This window comes from Heterocephalus glaber, unplaced genomic scaffold, assembly GCF_053883595.1.
Source record: "Heterocephalus glaber isolate CG9 unplaced genomic scaffold, H.glaber_assembly_v1.0 deba00001687, whole genome shotgun sequence".
NCBI lineage: Eukaryota > Metazoa > Chordata > Mammalia > Rodentia > Bathyergidae > Heterocephalus > Heterocephalus glaber.
In genome coordinates this window covers 18863697-18885461 of record NW_028258412.1, presented here as the reverse complement: position 1 = coordinate 18885461, position 21765 = coordinate 18863697, and the positions used below count along the sequence as shown (strand labels likewise).

The 21765-nt window shown below is 53.5% G+C and overlaps 1 long non-coding RNA gene across 1 annotated transcript; it reads left to right on the top strand.

The window, feature by feature from the left end:
- Positions 1 to 11339: 11339 nt before the first annotated feature.
- On the top strand, positions 11340 to 13493 carry LOC110348827 (uncharacterized). The gene is made up of 4 exons (XR_002394400.2): positions 11340 to 11683; positions 11868 to 12101; positions 12345 to 12421; positions 13207 to 13493. It is a non-coding gene; the product is annotated as an uncharacterized LOC110348827 (long non-coding RNA).
- The last annotated feature ends 8272 nt before the right edge of the window (positions 13494 to 21765 follow it).

Below are 21765 nucleotides of genomic sequence, written 5' to 3'. Positions count from 1 at the left end.
CATAACCCTGCTTCTTCTTCCAGTATCAAGTTATCAGAAACAAACCCATTTGTTTCCTCCTTTCTTGTCTCCCATTCAGTCTCCATTGTCACCCGTTTGCCTTCTGAATGCTCCTAGGCATCAGGTGCTCTCAGGGGTCCTGAGTTGATGTCCCCTTCCTAAGCCACCCTGGAGGGGAAGCAGAAAGGTTGCATCCAACCCAATGCAACCCCTGCATGGTGTGGCGTCTCCCATGTCAGTCCTGGTCTCCCATGATGTGTGCCACTGGGAGCGGACAGCCAGATGGGGACAGACGGGCAGGAGGCCAGTTGGAGCTGAGCTCAGGTTTCCAGGAGCAGGACATGGGGCTTGCAAGGCAGGTGTGGGGCTGTGGCCTTCAGCCTCTCCCTGCCCTCCCTGTCACTGGTTCCCGGAGACTGTTGCTTGCTGGCCGTGTCCAGGCTGCGAGACGACAGTAGGAGGAGGGAGCAGCCAGACCCTCTCTGCCCAGGCGGCTCCATCACTTCTGCGGGTCGGGTTCCTTCCCCAGCACTGGCAGCTGGAGCTGTCGTTTTCTCTTCATCCCCTCTGTGAAATAGGAAAATGGCTTCTGTTGTCCTCACGGCCCCAGCCCGGGGTTCAGGGGTGTCGTGCAAGTCCACCCAGTTCTGAGTCGGCCTCAGCAGAGACCTCCCGATCTTGGGGATGAGACTCCCTGGGTGTCTTTCCCGCAGGCAGTGCCACCTCATCAAACAGCAGCACCTCCTGTCGAGCTGCTCAGCCCCTGTCTATGTTAGAGACCACTGCGCAGTGTAGATGGTCAGCAGCACCTGTGCTCTCACCCTGGGGCCATGCCAGCCACACTGAGCCTTCCACCACCAGCGGTGGCCGCTCACATATCCCCACGCCTTGCCAAACGCCCCAGCTGAGAGCCGCTTCTTGATCCCCGTGCTGAGCATGGAACCTTCTCTATTCCAGCTGCACCAGAGGAGCAGCCAGGTGGCTTTTGAATGTACTGATGGTCAGGCCCCGCCCTGGACCGTCTGCAGCCCACTCCAGAGGAGCCCTGAGCACTGGGGTGTTTTAAAATCTCCCAGTGAGCCTGAAGCACCCAGCCAAGTGGCCCTTCCAGCCCGATTGTTTCCAGATGCCAAGGAAACTGAGGCTCAGACAGGCCCAGGGTTACGGTAAGAGCTTCATGGTGCAGTGGAAGTAGCATGAAGACCTAGCTACTGCAGAAATGCCTTTATTAAGCCAAATAAGAAATTCAAAGGAAAAAGAAATTCACCTGCAGCCCCAGGCACACACAGACTCACATGGAAGCAAAGGAGAGCCACACTTGGCAGGGCCTTCCTGATGCAGACACAGGCCTGGGGGGCTCCATGTCCCCAGCCCATCTCCTGCTCTGGAAGAGCATCTGTGTCCTGCTTTCTCTCCCGGGACCTTTGCTGAGTGCCAAGAGTCTGCAGGCATTGCCAGTGCACATCTGTGATGCTAATAGCGCGGGGACCCAAGAAGGTCCACATGTCCCTGGGTCCTATCACTGCAGACACCTCTGGGCAAGTGCCCTGCCTGGCTCTTCCTCAAGGTGGGCCTTCTTTGTGCAGCAGGAAGTGTCCTGGCTTAAGTCAGAAATCTTGGGGTCCCTGTATCTTTGTGCTCCTGTATTCTCGGGGGCACAGCCAGTCTGTCCCATTAACCTAAATTGGTTGATAAAGTGATTTCTGCTCCTTTAAATGGTCCTTCATCATTTCTTCCTCTGAAGATCTTCTTGGCTTATTTTAGACCCAGAGTCAGCAAACTCCACCCCTGGGGCGATCCAGCTGCTGCTATAAATAAAGTTTTATTGGCACAATTGTTTACATATTGTGTACAGTAGCTTTGAGCTACAGCGGCAGAATTGAATAGTTGCAGCAGAGAGTATGTGGCCAGCAGAGCCTGAAATATTTACTCTCTGTTCCTTTACTGCCCTGTTTGGGGGTGGCAACTTCAGAGATTCTCCCCACCATCTTCCACAGTACTCACACTATTTAGTTATTTGTCTTCTAGTCCATTGCCAGCATCCTCTGATGAGAACAAACTCTGTGAGAGCCAGGAACTGTATGTGTCTAGGGAGATCACCACCAAACCCTCAGGATGGAGAGCAGTTGCCTGGGTTTGTATGTGCTGCAGAAGTCCCTGTAGGGATTAATTGTTCCCCAAGGGCTGGTCACCGAAGGGTGCCTCAAACTTGTATTTGTCTTCAGGGAGACAGAGCTGTTTCTGCTGTGGCTTCTCCTCCTTGCTCAGGGTCCTTCTGCTCTCTCCCTGCAAGGAGAAGGCTGGCGTGAGGGGCACAGCCGCCTCTTCCTCTTTCCCCTTTGTATCTCTGCTTCCTGAAGCCTAGCCTCTTCCATCCCTGCTTCCCTCCCTCCTCTTGCTGTCAGGTGTTTTGTTCATCTTGGGTCCTAATTGAGATGGCAAATTCCAGGGATGGGGCTCGAAGCCAACTCTGTCAGCCTCCCCTGCCAGGAGCAGGAGGAAGAAAACAAAACCCTAGCGACAAGGCAGAGCAGAGTCCTCTCCACCCAGCAGAACGGGGCCTCACATGTGCCCCACTCTGTCCACAATGCCACGGGAGCCCCGGCTGCCAGAGGCACGAATCCCACTTCCTTTCTGCTCCCGGCCAAGAAGCACCTGACGTCCCTTTGTCACCCCCACCGCCACCGTGCCATCCGGGGGTGCTTTCTGCTAAATGGTGACCAGGTGGTTCCTAAGGCAATTAGAAGCCCCTGTGCTAGTGCCGGGCGTTGGTGTGTGTGGGACCACTTGCTTCACTCTCTCTCCTGGGCTTTGTTTATTTGCTTTGGACTAGAAAGGCTTGTGCAAAACCCAGCCTGTGCCTGCATTGCTTCCCCAGGCTGGGTGGGAAAGTCTCGCTGTCTGCAGTTCCCCTGGGGCTGGAGGCAGCCTCTACGCCCCAGCAGCTTGTGCTGGGGACTGATCCTGCCTGTGTGGTGCTGTGGACGCATTTTGTAAAGATTACTCCTGTGCAAGTAGACATGAGTTGCTTAGGCCACCAGGATCTAACCTTCTGGATGGGGGGAGCATCAGATGCAAAGATCTTGAAGTGGGAGCAGACTTGGAATTCAGAGGTTTGGCTTGTACCTGGTGGGGGATGGCCAAGGTGCCCTGGGGAAGACTCAAGAGTTAAGAGGCTGGAATTTTCCAAAAGCTGCAAAGTCATCTGCTTTGATGGCTACAGCGGGAGTGTTGGCCTGGGTGCAGATGCCAGGAGTGCTGGACACCTACTTCCTGTCTCCATGGTTCAGTTGAGGGGAACAGGGAGAACCGGTCATAGGAGAATTAGAGTGAACCAGCTACCCAGTCACATGGTGGTAGAGTGATAGTCAGATCTGGATTCCAAGCCCAGCTCTGCCTCTTAGTAGCTGTGTGACCTCTGGCAAGTTACTTAACCTCTCTGAACCTTTCTTTCTCCACTCTAGACTGGGAATTGTAGGGCTGTTGTGGAGGTTCAGGTATGGGCAGCATTAGAGAGCTGACAGCACGCAGCAAGCTCAGCGACATTATGATCCACAGCAAGAGTCACCCACTCATCTGGCTCTCACCTCCGACTCGTTTCCAGGATGCAAAGCACTTGAAAAGGTCCAGGGCAGAATCCTCCAGCCAGGACAAGGAGGGAGCTGGGCATCACCTGGTCCTTCCTTCCTTCTGCCTTTTTTCCTCCCATTCTCCATCTTCTTTTATATATTTAATTATGAAACATCCACCCATATTTCTATCCTTTGACTCAATAATTCATCCATCCATTCATCCTCTTCTCTCCTGTCTTTTCTTCTTCTTTCTTTTTCATCCATAAATCTAGCAGCCTTTCATAATCTCTCCTACTTTCTTTCCCTCCAACCTTTATCTTTATCATCCATTTATCAGTGTATCCATCATTCATCTGTCTGTTCATCCATCCATCCATCCACCCACCCATCCAACCATCTATCCATCCATCCATCCATCCATCCACCCACCAATCCATCCATCCACCCACCCATCCAACCATCTATCTATCCATCCATCCATCCATCCATCCACCCACAAATCCATACATCTATCCATCCATCCATCCATCCACCAATCCATCCATCCATCCATCCATCCATCTACCCACCAATCCATACATCTATCCATCCATCCATCCAGTTAACACAAGCTCGTTTGTTTCACTCACTGATTCTCATTTGAAGGTGTTTCCATCGAGTGAGTTTCAGCAGTGGGAGGCAGGGATGCCTTCCATGATACCCTGCTCTTCACACCTGGCAATTGGGGCCCAGCCATCTGACCTGGGCTCAGCTAGCTGAGTGCTCCTACCCTGGACTTTGCATCTGGAGGGAGAAGCCAAGGACACAGCAATGGGCCAGGTCCTTGTCATGGCCAAGGTGCCTGGTTCCAGCCTCAGTGACATTGCCGTCAGAGCCTGGTGGCAGTGGTCCAGAGTGTCTGGAGCAGTCTGTCCCTGTCTGTCTCATGTGTCCCTGGGTCATGTGTCCTGGTGCCAGACTCCCTGGGCCATTTCCTGAGCTGAGTACAGTGCCTAGCATGTTGTGAGTGCTCAGTAGGCTCTGCCAGTGTTACTGCCACCTGGCTCTGCTACATTCCTGCAGATGTTTATGAGCCACTCAGTAGCCATCTGGTCATTTGCTTTATGATTAAACTAACCAGGGTAAGTTTCTATTGCTTATATGTCAAAATCTCTGACATATCCACACTAAATTGCTAAGTTGCCCAGGCTGAGTTTGGACTTGTGATCCTCCTGCCTCAGCCTCCCAGAATGCTGGGATTATAGGCATGCTCTACCACATTTGGCTTTCCTGCTTCATCTTTAATAGCACCCCAACCCTAGCTGTGGTCGCTTTTCAAAGGGAGTGGGGCGGGGGAGAGAGAGGGAGGGAGAGGGAGGGAAGAAGGAGGGAGGGGGAGGGACAGGGAGGGAGGGAGGGAGGGAGGGAGACAGTGCCAGCCATAGATCCTTCACCAGGCACCCGAGGCTAGCTGGAACTTCAGAGTAATGCTTTCTTTTTATGGTATTTATGCTTCTGGTTAGCTTCTTATTAGGACATTTGGATGATTTTCCATTTAAAGTCAGGATGAAAAGTTTTCTTCTACAATAAATTTAAGTAAGAAACAGACTCAATGGAACAAACGTATACTAAGTAAGTGGTGTTCAAAGCGCTCTTCAACTGTGGCCAGGCTTGTGCTTGCAACACTGGAAAATGAGTCCCGCTTGGGAGACCCCATCCTCTGCCCTACCCCTCAATGCAGAGAATGAGGCCCAGCCCCATAAAGCACCCACTGTGTGCAGCTGAGGACCTCCTGCTAACACGAGGTGGGGAACGGGATCAGCCTCATTTAACCGAGGTGGAAACAGAGTCCAAGAGATCAAGTATTTGCCCCGAATCTCACAGCTAGCAAGGGGCCAACGTGGGACCCGAACCCAGGGAGATTCGCCCTAGGATGGTGGCTGCAGCCACCCAGCTGTGGTTCCAGGAGGGGAGGAAGTGGGAGCACAGGCCCCTGCCTAGGACCTCACTGGGACCATTTCCTACCGGGTTTGATCTGGATCTCAGTAGTTCTGGAGGCGAAGCAGCCAGGCAAGCTGTGACTCGTGCCCTTCTCAGGGCTGCAGGAACCCCCCTGGGCGCCACCAAGTCACTGTCCTGGCCTTCCGCTCTGCCTTGCTGTTGCCCTGGAAGGGGCACCTCCCGGCCCCCCTGAGCCGCACACCCCTGTCCACAGGCCTCCCAGGAGCGAGGTGACCGGGAAGTGGGGCCCGCCGGCGCACTCAGCCCTGCCTCTTTGTCTCTCTACCCTTGGGACAAATGTCTCATTCCCCAGGGTGTCAAGGGGAAAATTAATCACCCAGGGGAGATCAGTCAGCCTGCTGACTTGGCAGGGGAAAGACAAAGAGAAATAGGGTGTTGCACGGATTGGTTGGGTCCCCCATTAAGGGTGGAAAAATGCTTGCTTTGCGATTACAAATGGGCGACATTTGTGCTGGCGACTCCGTCCCCCTCACCTCCGGAAATCGCTGCCCCTGCGGTTCTGGAGAAGGTGCCTGTCTCCTGTCCTCCTCCTCCGGTTGGTCCCAGTCCTCCTCTGGCTGCCTTCAGGACAGGCTCCTGGTGTCCCTCTCCAGTTGGGCCTCTCGATCCGGAGGTCCAGCCTCTATAATGGGCACTGCTGGCCTTTAAAAAATGACATTTAAGCTGGGTATGGTGATCAAGCCTGTCATCCCAGCACTCTTGGCGGCTGGGGCAGGAGGAGCCCAAATTGGAACCAGCCTGGGCAGCTCAGTGAGTTAGTATGAGACTGTGTCTCAAAATAAAAACAAAAAAAAGGGGCCGGAGATGTAGCTCAGTGTGAAGGCCCTGGGTTCAAGCCCTAGTATTGCAACAGAACAAGAATAAAGGCAACAAACAAGACCCTTACAGCACATATGAGACTCCCCATGCAGAGTGGTTACAAGTGCAGATTCATTCATGAGCTGGGGTAATGGGAGCCCATGTGGCTGCAGCAAGGGCCAGTCTCGGGGCACCTGGCCTTAGACCGCCTTCTCGCAGAGCTCTGTATCCCCCAGAGGCTGCCTGGGCCTGGATCCTGGTCATCTGGGCTCAGCCATGGTGCTTGGGGGCAGGAAGGGGAAGCCGGTGTCCCTGCTGCTCTAGGAACAGGGCTGTGACTCCAGTCGCCACTGGGAATCAGGAAACTGTGCCACAGCACTGGGGTCTGTCCCCACTCTGTCCTTCCAGCTGCATCCCTGCCCTGTTTATATTTCTTTGAGATAGGGTTTTGCTAAGTGGCTAAGTTGCCCAGGCTGGGCTTGAATTTGCCACCCTCCTGCCTCAGCCTCCCAGAGTGCTGGGATGACAGGTGTGAGCCACCACGCTCAGCTTACGTGCTGGTTTGTGACCACATCCTGGCTGCCCTTCCCTTGTGTTCACTCTGAAAGTGGCTTGTGTTTTCCTGGTCAGATCCTGACCCATGTGCTGTCTCATGGAGCTGCCGCAGGACTGAGTCAAGCACTCAATGAGTACCCAGCACAGTACCTATGCCATGTAAGTGCTTGTTAAGTAAATGAGGATGGCTCACACTTTTCCTCACTGAGTCAGCAGGAGGTGACGCTCGCCTCACCCCCTACCAACAGGTGAGTGGCCTTGGGGACCTGCTGGGTCACAGCTGTACGTGGCTGAGTCTGAGTCTGAACCCAGCTCTGTGTACCTGCAGAATGGCGCTCCTCTTGGGGGCCACAGTGGTCAGTCCCATAGGATGGTTGGGGAAACTGAGGCTGGGGGAGGCACAGGAGCTTGGGCGTGGCACACAGTCTTGGCATGCTGGAGGCCGGACTTGGATGCGGCTCTCTGACCTGGGTTTGCTTTCGTGCCTCTTCTGAGAGGCAGGCCCAGCAGCCTCTTTCCCCAGGATGCCTTCCCCACTTCTTGGGCCAGGATGCGGCTGGCTGTGACTTGGTTCTCAGGCTCTGTTTCCAAGGTGCCTCTGGTTTTCAGGTGGGGACATTTGGGACCTCTCTGGTCTTGGGTTGCTTGTGGCGTTTGGGTGTCACAGGGCAAGAACTTCTGGAACCAGATGCTGGGCCTTGAGGGGTGAGGTGGCGAGAACCCTTGGTTTAGATAGGTTTTTAAAAAAAATCCTTTAAAAATATCTTTTTCTTGCTCATAAGTAAAGGAAGTGGCACATGAATGCATCCAGGATTGCAATTTTTAACCCCAAGAGCTCCTTGCTGAGAGGGTGTAGACAGAAGGATTCAGAGAGCACCATTTTTCTGTTCAACCCCCCCCCCCCCGCCGCTTCTTTGTTGGTACAAGGATTGAACCCAGGGCCTTTCCACTGTGCTGTGTCCTCAGCTCCCTTGTTATTTCTTACTTTGAGGCCAGGTCTCCCTAAATCACTAAGTGGCCCAGGCTGGGCTTAAACTTTCGATCTCCCTGCCTCAGCCTCTCACAGGCATTTGCTACCAAGGCCAGCTTCTGCTGCCTTCTCCCTGGGTCACTTCGGGCCAGTCAGGTCACCTTTCTGAGTCTCAGGCTCCTCCGCTGTACAATGGGGGACATCTTAGCAGCTTCTGCTTCCCAAGACGACAAGGCCAAGGGGATCAGGGCGTGGCACTGACGGGACTCCGGAAATGTGGCTCCCTTTGCTGGGATGCAGGGGCATCTCCTGCAGACAGGAATCGGTGTCGCCATTTCCGGAGGAGGGGGTGGGAGAGAAGCCCTGGGGTGGGGGGTGGGGGCGGTGCTTTAGGGATGAAGGTGGAAGCCAGCATCGCCCACAAGCACCCATCAAAGCAGATGAAGGGGCTGGGTGCTCAGTCTGGGAGGAGTTTGGGAACCAAGCTGGGATGAGGAAAATTGATGCCTAAGCAGCCCAAGGGGCCTGGGAGTGGCCCCCTGCCCTGCTCCCTCCCAGGATGATCAGATGCAAGGGCAACGGAGCCTGAGTGATAGATGGTTTCCCATCGTGGCCAGGCCAGCACGGCTGTGGGGACTCAGAGCTTTTGTAACAAGCACGACCCCAGTGTGGAGGAGTGATGGGGGCTGACCAGGAGACAAGACAGCCGGGGACCCTTCTGAGAGGCAGCTGTCCAGGCTGGGAGGCGGAGGATGAAGCCCCAGGAGACAGAGCTGCATGGGGAGGGGTGGTGGCTCTGGCAGCAAACACTTTGATGGTGACTTTCACTTATTCATTCAACAAATGTTTACTGAGCAGTTATTATGTGCCATGTGCTGGGATAGGTGCTACAGGGACAGCCGGGAGGAAGAAGGACACTGGGCCTGTCCCCGTGGGGCTTCTGTACTTGTGGGAGGCAGCAAACAGCGTGGTGGATGATGGATGAGTTAAATTTTAGATTGTTAGGCTTCTCTGAAGGACAGAATGGGCGACAAGAAAGAGTAACAAAGGGGCTGCTTAGCAGGGGGCTCGGAACGGCCCCGCTGAGGAGGGAGCACGGGCTGAGACTGAAGGATGGGAAGGAGCCCGTGAGCCAAGTGTGAAGGGCCAGGGTCCTGCATCCAGGTCCTATGGGACAGCAGCAGGAGCAGCAGGGAGTCCCAGAAGCCAGGCTCCAGGGCTCCCACTGCCCATGGCGGTGGCACCGGATGGCAGTGTGAGCTCTGTGCCTTCTGGGGGCCCTGCTTCTGCTCCCCATAGTGCTTCTGGGGCTGTCTGGTCCCTTGGAGGGGAGGAGGGAGCTCCGCACCAGGATGAGCGCTTCTCCTCTTAAACAGCTGAGGGGCTCAGGAGCCAGGAAGAAGCTGGGGGGGGCGGGTTCCGGGCTAGGCTCTCTCAGGAGTTCACAGTTAAGTTTTCTTCTGGGGTGTGGCCATCTGGGGGTGTGACTGGGGCTGGGGACCTGACTGCTTTCAAGGTGGCTCAGTCCTGTGGGGACAAGGAGGCTGCTCTCCACTGTGACCTCTCCCCAGGGGTGCTTGGGTTGACTCACAGCATGGCGGCTGGGTTTCCAGAGTGAGGAGGTGAGGTGGGGGGGGGGAGAGAGAGAGGGAGAGAGAGGTGCGCACCATGGTGTCTCTTGTCACCTCTCCTGGCCAGACACAGGGTCACTTCCTGGCCGCCATGAAGGGAGCAGCTTTCCTCTGCCTCCCTTTTTGCCATGGTGCTTCTGCCTCCCCTCAGGCTCACAGCGATGGAGCCAGCTGACCATGGATCAAGACCTCTGAAACAGGGGGCCCAGACAAACCTCTCCCTCTCACAGTTGCTGTCTGCGGGTGTTTGGTCACAGTGACGTCAAGCTGAGCAGCACAGGTGTCGCAGAAGGGGCCCACACGCCCAGCCCTGGCGGAGGACTCTAGTGTGGAAAAGCTCACCTCCTGCATTCCACGGGCAAGTTCCCTCCTCCCTCCCCAGCAGGGCCGATGAGGGCTGTGGAAAGTTGGTCAAATGCTCATCAGTGGGGTTTGGAGGAAACTGACTCGGGGCCACACAGCCCTGGGTTCAAATCCTAACTGTCATGGGCTGTGTGATCTTGGGCTAGTTGTGTAACCTCTCTGACTTGAGTCTTCTCATCTGTTAGAAGGGGAGAAATAGCTCCCGTCCCTGGCAGAGCTGTTAAGAGGCTTGCATGACACAGGTGACACACTGGGTACAGCACACTCTTTGTAGACAACCATGACTTTCAGGCTTGCTGGCCCATCTGCTGGAGGGGGTGCTCTTCCTGTTGGCAGGGCTCGCCTCGGCCTCCCCTGATGCGCTTCCCTAGTCCTGCCTAGAAACCATAGCTAACTGAAGGACCCCCTTGAGAGGACCTCCCTAGTCCCCCAAGGAACAGGACCCTTTTTCTTTAGCGGTGCAGGCTGAGGCAGGAGTGTCCCAAGTTTGAGTCCAGCCTGGGCAACTTAGCGACTTAGCAAGACCCTGTCTCCAAACAGAACATAAAAAGGGCTGGGGATGCAGCTCAGTGTGAAGGCCCTGGGTTCAATCTCCAGAAACACACACACAGACACACACACACACACACACACATGCACACACACACACCCAAAAAACTGCAAGGTTTTCTTTCCCACTTTGAGTGGCCGCCCCATTGGTGACACAAACAGGAACTGGTACCTACGGTGCAGCCCAGCAGGTGGCCAGTGAGCAGCGCTGCTGCGAATCAACTCCCACATTCTTCCAACAACCCTACTGTCTTCATTTGCCAGACGGAGAAACTGAGGCCCAGGAGTTCGTCGAGGCTGCCCATGCGCCTGTGTCGGGACCAGAGCACCTTCCCCTCCATTCCTTCTCCATTCTCGTCCCCTTCCGGAGACAGACGCAGCCCTCCAGGGCACGGAGTAGGAAGGAGTCCCCAGCCGGCGCTGGCTGGCGCAGGCCTCCCTCGGGCTGCGGCCCCTGCCCTTCCCTTGTCCTTGACCCCGCGCGCCCAGGGTCACATCTCATCTCTGTGGGAGCACGGAAGCCGCGCGGCTCCCAGTGCATCACGGGGCGGCAGTCACGCCGGAGCCGGAGCCGGAGCCCGAGTGTCATTTCCATCCATCTTTCCGCGAACGCTGACTGTCAGGAAGCAGGGGGTGGGGGAGGGCCGGGGAGATGGATGGGGTGGGGGCGGGGGAGGAAGAGGAGGACGGAAAGGAAGAGGGAAGGGAAGAGGAAAGAGGAGCAGGGAGAAGGGGGATGGGAGTGAGGGAGCGAGAGGAGACGGGGGGGGGGTGCAGGGTGGAGATGAGGGGTCCGGAGGGCTGAGACTGGAGGAGGGAGGTGCTAAGATGGCAGGGGAGGCAGGAGGGAGGGCAGGAGGGAGGCAGCCTTTTTGCTGCTTTGCGCCTCTGTCCTGTGGCCCTGCGCCCTCTGTAACCTCCGCAAGGCAGGTTCTAGCCCTGCCGGTTTGGCCCCAAGGAGGGAAATGGGGGCCTCTGCAGGGAGTGACCGCCTCTCACCTCTGCCCCCTGCAAAGCCCCCCAGCCACTGCTGTCTTCTACTCCTCCACCCAGGTGGGCGGGAACCCCTGGGTCTCAGGACGGCCCCTGGCCAGTCTTGTGGTGGGAGAGCAAGGCTCCCGCCGCCAAAGAGGCCCAGGGGTCAAAGCGAGGAGAGCCAAGCAGAGAGCGACAGCCATGAGGCAGCTGTCACCCCACGTCAGGGTGCTAGGGAGTGGCAGGGACTGCGGCAGAGTGGAGAGCATGTGAGTGTCCCACCGGGGCCCCAGGAGAGTCATCACAAGGGCGGACCGCGAAGGGGCGGAGGCCAGAGGGACCCCGCTCTGCTGGGGGGCGGCAGAGCAGCCATCCCTGTGAGCCCAAAGGGACAGGAGGGCAGACCAGGGAGGAAGACAGGGGACTGAATGCCCGCCCTCTGTCGCCCGCCAGTGCCTTCCACGGCTGAATCCACACCAGGCAGAAAGGGTGGGGACAGGATCTGGGGGACAGGCAGCATTAGGGCTCACTGGATCCAGGCCCAGGTGTCGGAGTGCCACGCCCCATTCCCACCTGCGGACACAGGGTGAGCGTTTGCTCTGAGGCTGCCGGCTGCTCGTGGCTCCTGACCCTGCACTCACCTCAGGACTTGGCCCAGGTTTCCCTGCCCGCTGCGAGCCCCCACAGGTGAGGATCCAGCATTTCCTGCTGTTCACTCAGCTCCACACCCCTGACAGCACGGCAGGCATAGAGTGGGTGCTGAAAGCCTGGGCTCCAGGAATCAGCAGATTTAATAGTGGGGTCAACCAAATGGCAGACTCTTTGCATGGCACAAATAGAGATTTGTAAGAATTTAAATTTCACATGTCAGCTTCCATGTGAGGCCAGCAGCCACCCAGTTCACATTCTTTACCTCTGTTTCCTGCTCAGTAAATCAGGGAAATGGAACAAAACCTTCTTTGTCAAAAATTCCTCCAAAACCAAGCCAGCCTCAAGACACCAGCAAGGTCAGTGTATCAGTTAGCTTCTGCTGTGTAACAAACTGCCCCCCAAAATGTGGTGTTTAAAACAATACCTGTTTTAATGAGCTCTTGAGGCTGTGGATTGGCTGGGGTGCTGGATGGCTACAGTGCTTTTCTGGTCTGGGGAGGCTGAACTGGGCTGCACGGTCGGGGATGGCCTCGCACACATGTCCGGGAGTTGGTAGCTGGCTGATCTAGGGAACCTTGGTGAAGGCTGCTTGTTGCATCTCCATGCAGTCTCTCACTCGCCAGCTCACTTGTCTGGGCTTCTTCACATAGGGTCTCAGGATTCCAAGGAGACGCGAGATAGCGCGACCTCCCATGCCTAAGAGTGTTTTAAGTCTCGGTTCACATGGTAGCTGCTGTCCCATTGGTGAAATCAAGTCACAGGGCCAGGGCTACATTCAAGGCCCAGGGCAGTGGGAAACCTTCACTTGGTTTCCGTGATTTTGCAACTGGCTGCAAGGAAGGAGCCAAAGAGAAGAGGCCTAAACGTGGTGCTCCGGGAGCACAATCCCCCTCTTCATGTCTCTAAGCATCACTAGTGCTTTCCTGCCTCAGGGCCTTTGCCCTGGCTGCTCCCTTGCTTTGGGATGCTCTTCCATGGTCCTTAAAAAAGCTGATTTCTTCTCTTTTCTCACTGAGTTGTCAGCTTCTTGGAGTCCTTTCTGATCATGCTGTCTAAACAGAGATTTGCCATTATCAACCACAGCCTCTTGCCCCTTTCCTTCCAGCAGCTCACAGCTCATCATGATTTATTCTTTCTCCAGATCTCCATCCCTTCAACTCACCATCAACTTCACAGGGTCACGAACTTTGTCTTCATCTCCATGGTCCCTGGCATGTAGTAGGTGATCAATAAATATTTGCTGATGAAAGGAATGATTTGTACCAAGAAAATAGCTTTATAAATGACGTTGTCCTTATATTTGTAGAACTTTTAAGGATACAAAGGAAGTCTTGAAACATTTGGCTGTTCTAAATGCATTTCATGGGAGAAACAGGCTTTGATGTGAGCTTGGATATCTGTAACCCTTCCCTGCCCACCCGTGTAGGATATGAGCATTTTAGGGTGTGTTTTGGGGTCTTTCCTCTACACTATTAAGGAAGTGAGCCTAGGTAGTCTCAGCCCCGGTTGTCCAGGAGGGGTTGAGGATTTGAAAGTGTATCAGCTAGCTTATGGTAGGTAACAAAGTTACCCAGAATTTACAGTTTTACAACAATGACAGATCATCTCTGCTCTCCTCTCTATGGGGCAGCTGTGCATTTTCTCTGGACAGCTGTGGTTCAGCTGTGGTTCTGTGTCTCTCACATCTCTGGGGCCTTGCTAGCACAACGGGGCTGCCTCAGTGCTGGCCTATTTTCCCTCATCCTCCTGCAGGTGAACCTGAGCCCCCTCGTGTGGTGACAGTGGGACTCCAAGAGGGAATGTGGGAGCTTGGACCTGGTCAGTGAATGGCCCAGAGAGGCAAAGAGCCTCCCCTTTGATCAGAAGACCAGCATGACACTGCAAAGGGGGTGGCACAGGTAGTGAGGAAAATGAGGCTGCAGTCATCAGGGGTGGGGGGCCTCCAAGCAGGGCTGTGTTCTCTTCTAGAAAGCACAGTGCTAACTAAGCCCACTCTCGGGTGGTACTGAGCTATCAGCACTCTTGTCCGTCTCTCACATGGGCTGTGAGTCCTGTGAGAACTGAACAGAGACCCAACTTACAATGGCACCACGGAGCACAAGAATTAAACCCAAACTCCTGGCCTCAGCCCACCAGGTCCTCACTGGCCTGGCCTCCGCCTGCTTCTTCTTCACTCTGTGCCGTCCCCTGTCTCCCCCATGCTGATCTTCTTCCCACCTCAGGGGCTTTGCACTTGCTGTTCCCTCTGCTGGGCTGTGTTCCTCTGGCTCCTGGCACAGAGAGGTCCTTAAGTCCTGCCTCAAATGTCACCCTTCAGAGGGGCCCTCCCTGCCCACTCCCATCCCCACTTGTGATTTTTTAAATTATAGCACCCGTTTCTTTCCATCGTGGCATTCATCATAATTCATTGATTTGTGTCCTGTCCGCCTGTTCTGCATGGACTGTCAGGTCCACAAGACCAAGAACTGTCTTGTTTACTGACAGTATTCCTAGTGCCAAGAAGAGCACTGAGCACATAGTAAGTGCTCAACAAATCTGGCTGAATGAATGAATCAAAGGATGGGTGGGTGTTCATGCTTTCAGGGGGTGGCAGACATTCTGATGGTTAAAACCTCCACGTGTGCTGTTTCAGGCCAAGCCAGGCAGGGGGAAGCAGAAAAGGGGCAGAGGGGAGGCTGGAGGTGAAGAGCTGTGGGCTGCCCGGGCTGGGGCTGCAGCCTAGCTCTGCCGTCTGGAGCTGTGTGTGCCCTGGTTTGGCATTCGAGAGATGCCGCATCCTGGAGGAGGGGAGGGGGAGGGGGAGGAGCCTTCCTCTGGGGGCCTGGGCCTCGAGTTCCAAAGACCAGGTGGGTTTGACACTGCGAGCTCAGCTCCTGCAGTCCCCCTGTGTGGTCTCTGCTCACGGGGTCCTGGAGAGAGGAGGAGACTGGGATCCCCATCTTTGTGCCCCTCACCGGGTCCTGTGCAGGAGGCTCTCAGCAGGGCCTCATGTGGCCTTGTCTCCATGCGGCAGGCGGGGAGCCATCCAGAGACAAAACACCGGGGCTGGGGCCTCCCGGGGGCATCCGGAGAGGGGTTTCCTGTGGACATTTGGGGACTCATAAGAAACATGGTACGGACACATTTGTGTATCTACCTTTTGGCCTCTGAGGGTTGTTTGCACAGAACAAATTTGCGGCGGGGTGCGTGCGCGTGTGTGCGTGTGCGCGTGTGTGCGCGTGTGTGCGCATGTGTGTGAATGCGTCGAGGGGGCGCCCACCAACTGCTCTGGGCCCATTTGCTTTCTGCTCTCTGTCCTGCTCATGGCACTGGGGACTGACCCTAGGCTTCCCAGGATCCTTTGCTTCCTGGACACACTGGGCCCAGCCGCTGAGAGGGTCCCACAGGGCCAGAGCACCTGTGGGAGGGGAGAGGCTGGGGATCCCCTCACTCCCATTCTGCAGTGAGGCCTGGGCCAGACTCCAGCCCGCACACCACTGGTTCTGAAGTTTCCCTCGCTGTCCCTGTAGCGCTGGGGGTGGTGGGAGCAGCAGGGGGCCTCGCTAGTCTCTGGGTCCCTCGATCTTGTTTCCTTTCACCCTCCCTACATCTCCATGACTACCCTTTCATTGGCGATTTTATTTGAACGGTCTGGTTGTGAGCCTGTTTGTTTCTTAGATCTAAGGCTGGGTGACATTAACTGACAAGCATTCCCGGGATCATTCCTGCAGGTGGATTCCACCTGCTGGTGCCCACTGATCTTGCTGTCATGAACTTGGCTGGCACCAATGATTGGCATCTTTGGTGTTTGGGGTGTTCAAAAATGGCATAGAGGTTGTAAATGACACCATGCTTTAATTTGCCCCCTTTCATGACCAGCAAAGCTATGCAGGGGTTCAACCAAAGGCAATTTTGGCCCCAGAAGTTTAGTGATACCTGCACACATTTGGGGTTTTGTGCAGTGAGGCTCGGCCAGTCACTTATTTGTGATCCTGGATAACATCTTCACCAGCTCAGAAAGGCCTTCTCTCCTGGTCCTGTGTTACAGTCTAGGCCTGGACTGTCCCCCAGAGATTCATGTGTGAAGGCTTGGTCCTCGATGCAGTGTGCTGAGGTGGGATCTGGGGAGGCCATTGTGTGGTCAGAGTGCCAACTTCTTCAGGGATGAGTGAGTTCACAGTGGAACAAGCTACTAGTGATATAGAGGGAAGAGTGTAACACTCAAACCTACTAGACATCTGAAACGATTGTTCACGTTCTCTAAAATCGAAGAGTGAATTCTAGGAACAACGGAGGTGAAGAGTAGGAAAAATTTACTGAGAAAAAGAAAGCTTCTGTCTAAGAGAGACAGAAGGGGGACCAGAAAGTGGGTTGCCCACCCACCCCACTTTTCAAAGATGTTTTATACAGCAAAGCCATGTAGTGAGGCGGGTACAAAGTGGGACAAAACTCTAAGACCCAATGGAAATTTACAAGATGAGCATGAGGTGGGACAAAACCATGACCAACTAATAAGATTACAAGTACAGTACCCAGGTAATATTGATTAAATGGTGATCAAATGGGAAAACAAGTCACATACAAGGAATTTTTCCATTTAGAATATCAATCACTTCTATCTATCTCTAGGGGAAGTAGTGGCTCTTCTTTTTATAATGCTAACCAGTGAATGTGCCTCAACTGTTTTCCATGTTGGTTTCTTGCTGTGTTGGCTCCTGGAGGGCTGGTCTTGTCTAACTGCAGACAAGATATCTAATTAACGCACCTATCTGCTATACTAGGAGGTGGCGCAGTCGCTGGTGACAAGTCTGTGACTTGGTAAGTGTGGAAAGAGACTCTACCTCTTGGTGGGATAAACATGAGGGTTGGGGTGGGGGGAGGACTCCATGGCAGCCATCTTTGGGAATAATCCACCTCAGCACCAGCCTCATAGGATCGATGTTAGGATTGAATGGTGTGATATTTAGGGTGCATATAGTTAATACTCTGGAAGTATAAGCTGATTGTTATTAAAGGGTGTTGCAAAAGATATGATACAGGTACTAAGTTTGTCCCACGTTCTGAAGGCTGATGGTTTTCTTTTCTTTTTTTGATTCGGTACTGGGGATTAAACTCGGGACCTTCTGCTTGCGAGGCAGGTGGCAGAACCACTGAGCTAAATCCCCGGCCCAGGGTGATTTTTTTTTTTTTTTTCCAGGCTGATGGTTTTAATGGGAACTTTCCCAGGTCATCAGCTTCTTTCCCAGTCTTCATGTATTATCACCCGAGCTACAAGTGTTTCAGACTTTGGCCTTCAGAGGTAACAATACCAGTCATGCCAACTCTTACAGAATGCTTTCTATGTACTAAATGCTTTACGTATATTAGCATATTCAATCCTTACAACTCTTTGAAGTAAGCCCTATTATTTCCATTTTGCAGACAAGGAAACTGAGTCACCAAGAGATAAGTGAATTGCCAAGTTTATGCAACTAGGAAATGGCAGAGCCAGGATTTGAACCCAGGAAGGCTGGTTCTATGGTCCATGTTTAACAATGGTATAATAGGTTACCAAGAAGATAAATGGCTTTAAATGATAAATGTTTATTATCTCACAGTTTCTGTGGGTCAGAAATCTAGGAGAAGCTTAGCTGGGGCCCCTGGATCAAAGACAATCATGGACTACCATGAACATGTCCTCCAGGGGATAAAAGTCATGTCAAGGATCAGAGAGGGGGAGGCTTGCTTCCAAGCAAGCTATTGGCAGGATTCAGGTTCTCACTAAGGCCTCTTCACAGGGTTATCCACAACATGGCAGCTCGCTTCCATCAAATCAAGGAGAGAGAGGGAGAGAAGAAGGAGAGGGAGAGAGACAGAGAGACGGGGGAGAGAACGAGAACACAAGTCTTGGATGATGCTTATCTCTTCTATTCATTAGAAGTAAGTGGACACTATAGAAGGGCATGCCTACTGGGAGGTAAGGAACACTTGGAGGTGGCCATTTTGAGGTAGCCATCTTAGAGGTGGCCATTTTAATGTGGCCACCTTAGAGGCTGCCTCTTGCAGGGACTCTTCTGTAATTTTTTTACACCACAGCTGCCTTCAGTGATAACCAACAGTTGCTTAAATATCCTGGCTTTATTTCATATGTTCATTATGACATCCTTGAAGGCCAGGGCAGATGTCCTGAGTGTCCCACAGAGTTCCCTTGGCTTTGGTCCCTGTCTTCCAGGAGATAATAAGCAAATACAGAGACTGTTGATTCAGGGTGTGGATGGATTGGTTGCTAGAGAGAATCTCCCAGAGAGAGGTGAGTGTAGTTTGAAAAATTGGTAGCATTTGAAAAAAGAGCTGAGTATGTTGTTTCCCTTACACAATCTATAAGAGAGAAAGATGACCAGAATCTCCTTGGTTTGTGGGGATGCACGGGTGATGGGCTAGGAATCCTCATCTGTTTATGGGATGGCTGTCTTAGATTCCTGGGGAAGGAGGGAAGGAGATTTCTGTGTTATCAAAAGGCTGAGAAATATACATCTCACCCTAATTCTTCAAAGTGCAACTGTGGATTCCTCTTGTGTGAGAACAAGGTGATTTCTCCCAGCTCACAGAGAGGTGGCCCTTGCTCAGGGCAGTCAGGGTCACTTCCTGAGCCTTTGTCCTCTCAGATCCAGGGCCTCCTCTTGGGGGAGGCGGGGCAACTGGGTAACCATGGAGGAAGGACCTGTTATGCTGGGGGAATATGCGGTGATGATTGGAGGGATGAAGAGGGTGTTACTGCTGCCTCTGTATTTAACTGTGGAAAGGCTGCCTGATCTAGAACATTCCTTACAAATGGGAGAGGAGTCTTGAAAGAACAGCCTGTTTCCCCGCTAACTGGGTTGAGGGAGGAATGCTTGTGAAAATGAGCTTCTTATGTCAGGCACCAACTCTTTCAATTCTCTACCTCAAGGGCAGAAAGGGTAACATGGGGCTGAGGACATTAACAGTGAGTCCTGCAAATAATAATAATAATAACAATAATGACAATAATAATAACAACAACCACAGCAGCAACAATTGCCAAGTGGTAAGAGCACATACCGTGTGCTGAGTGTTAATCCTCATGACAGGCCGCAGGGAATAGCTGCCCTGGATATTGTCCCCGATTACAGAGGGACTTGAGCTGCAGAAGGGACAAGGACTTCCCAAGGTCACGTAACTTTGAGGATCCTAGGAATGCAAACATAGCTTCACCTGACTTTATAGCCAATGCTGCTAACCACTGAGCCATCCTTCCCACAATGCCTTTCTTTCTGGAGTACATTTGCTTGCTTGGGTTTTCTGCCAAAGGCTAGCCATGCCCATGTAATTCCCCACTTTCCTCAACTTAATCCTTAGCACGGTGTATCTCAGTTCCGAGCACCAGGCTCACCCCTCTGTGTCAGCATCATCCTGAGCATGGACAGGCAAGATCTGAATGCCATGGACGCACAGCCATGTTGTGTGCAGATATGCATACATTGGTGCTGGAGGAATATTTCTTCAAGGAAGGTACAGAGGGCGCCTGCTTCTGCCTTGAGATGGGGCATTTTTGTTTTCGTGTTTGGACAGAGATGTGTTTGACATGCTGGAGACCTCAGACACTGGGCGGGTGGCATCCTACATTGGTCCCAGTTTGGGCCTCAGCTCCTTGCACCCTGGTCTTGTTCCTGTCCCACCCGGGACACTGCTGTCTCCGTGCCCTCACAGTGGGTGGTGCAGATGCTCAGATGGGAGGAGAAGGGGACAGGATGGAGTTTGCTCTTCTGGTGATGCCCACAAGGCCGCTCTGAGATTGGCCCTGGGAGGGAAGGAGATTGCCAGTGTGAGCTTCCACAGGCACTGGGTCCACAGTCTCTGCCCAATGTTTTGGTGAAATATTGAAGGTTTGCCAAGGAGAAGGAGAGGGAGAGAGAGAAAAGCAGATAGTCTACTATGCATCTTTGTCTACCCTGAAGGCCTTGTAACAACACACACACATACACACAGACTTTATCTCCTCTACGGGGCTGGAAACTTTGGATCTCCACCGACCCCTGATTGCAAGCCTGTTACAGGAACAGCAGTGTAGACCATTGGAAACCAAGATGGCCCCAGGAAACTCGGGACACAGGCACAGGCAGATTCCAGGGGATCGTCCGTGCACAATGTGTCCTTATGTCCTTCCCCACCTGCGACTGCTCCCTCCTCCTCCCCACCTACACAGGGGAAATCAGATTGTGTGTTCAATGGCTCACATGCCATCCCCTCTCTAGACACAGAGGTACATGCACAATAGTATCCACGTTATACATCCAGGCACACACACGCGTGTCTTCACACACAAACAGAATACACCCGTGGATGCATAGCATACACAGCTCACTCTGGACACACACACCTGAACACTTCTAAATGCAGAAACAGGATGTGCAAGGACTCAGGCTTCACACACATATGCACACATGCAAGCGCACACACACAAACCATATGCACAATAGCCACATGCACATACACATTTGCTACAAGTAATCCTCACATGACTAATCACATCGTTTTCTGTGTGTGTGTTCGCACGCGTGTGTGTGTGTATCCCAGCATCCCCCTGGCAGGCACACGCCGGCCAGCCACCACTTGAATTAGCACCAAAGGATTATGGGACCCTGGGCCATTAATCTAGGTGACAAACAGGACTCAGAAGGCATATTTGCACCCCGAAATTGAAAAGATTAGGCCATATTTGTCAAGGATTGGTAGGGCTTTATCGTCTCCACGGCAGATGCTGTTAAATATTCATGAGCTGCATAGTGGGAGAAGCCTTAGCTGGACCTGACGACTTTCAGCTGCAGAGGGAGAGGAGGGGGAGATTTATCTGAACTCAGCAAGGGATGAAAGGTATGGGATCGTGTCCCCTTGTTCGCTGGGCAGAACGCACCACCGTTGCTGCTGGGGGAGGACCCTGGCAGGGGTCCCCTGGGCTTCTCTGTGAGGAGGAGGGGCCTCAGGCCTGGGCAGGGGTGAGGGGAGGAGACAGATCTTTTGAGGCTGTCCGTGGCCGTGATGGTTTGCCTGCCTGCTGCTCCCATGGGCAAGGAGCTCCTGCAAGGGTGCACCCCACTGCCGCCCCCCACCCCCCTCCTCCCAAGGGTTCAGGCTAACCGTGGAAACAGAGCAAATCCCTTCTTACCCTGGACATGCTCCACTGAAGAAGAGAAATGTAAGGGTCTCACCTCTGGATCCTGGGGCTGGTGCTGAGACGGTTCTAGAAGCCAGTCTGGGTGTATGAATATGGATTAAGAAGCCGACTCTGGAATCATTCAGGCCCAGGCACAAATCCTGGATCCAATCACTTCTTGGCCATGGAGACTCGAACAAGTCCCTCCCCCCTCCCGCAAGCCCCCTCCTTCATCTGGAGAACAGATTCAGTCACAATAATATACACCTCCATGGGTTGCTGGTGGATTCAGTCACGCTCTTAGTGCCTGGGATTCAGAAAGTGCTCAATAAGTAGCAATGGTTATTGGAGGAAGAAAATGGTTTACGGTGGGCTCCTTTTGTGCCCATCAACATGCCTGACAGGGAACTCAGGCATCGGGTAAAAATTAGACGACGAGGCTACGCTGTCCAATATGGTAGCTACGAGCTGTTCATTTGAAGTTAAATTAATTAAAATTGAAAACTTCAGTTCCTCTGTTGCACTAGCCACACTGTGGCTGCCATATTGGATAGCACAGAGGGGGGACAT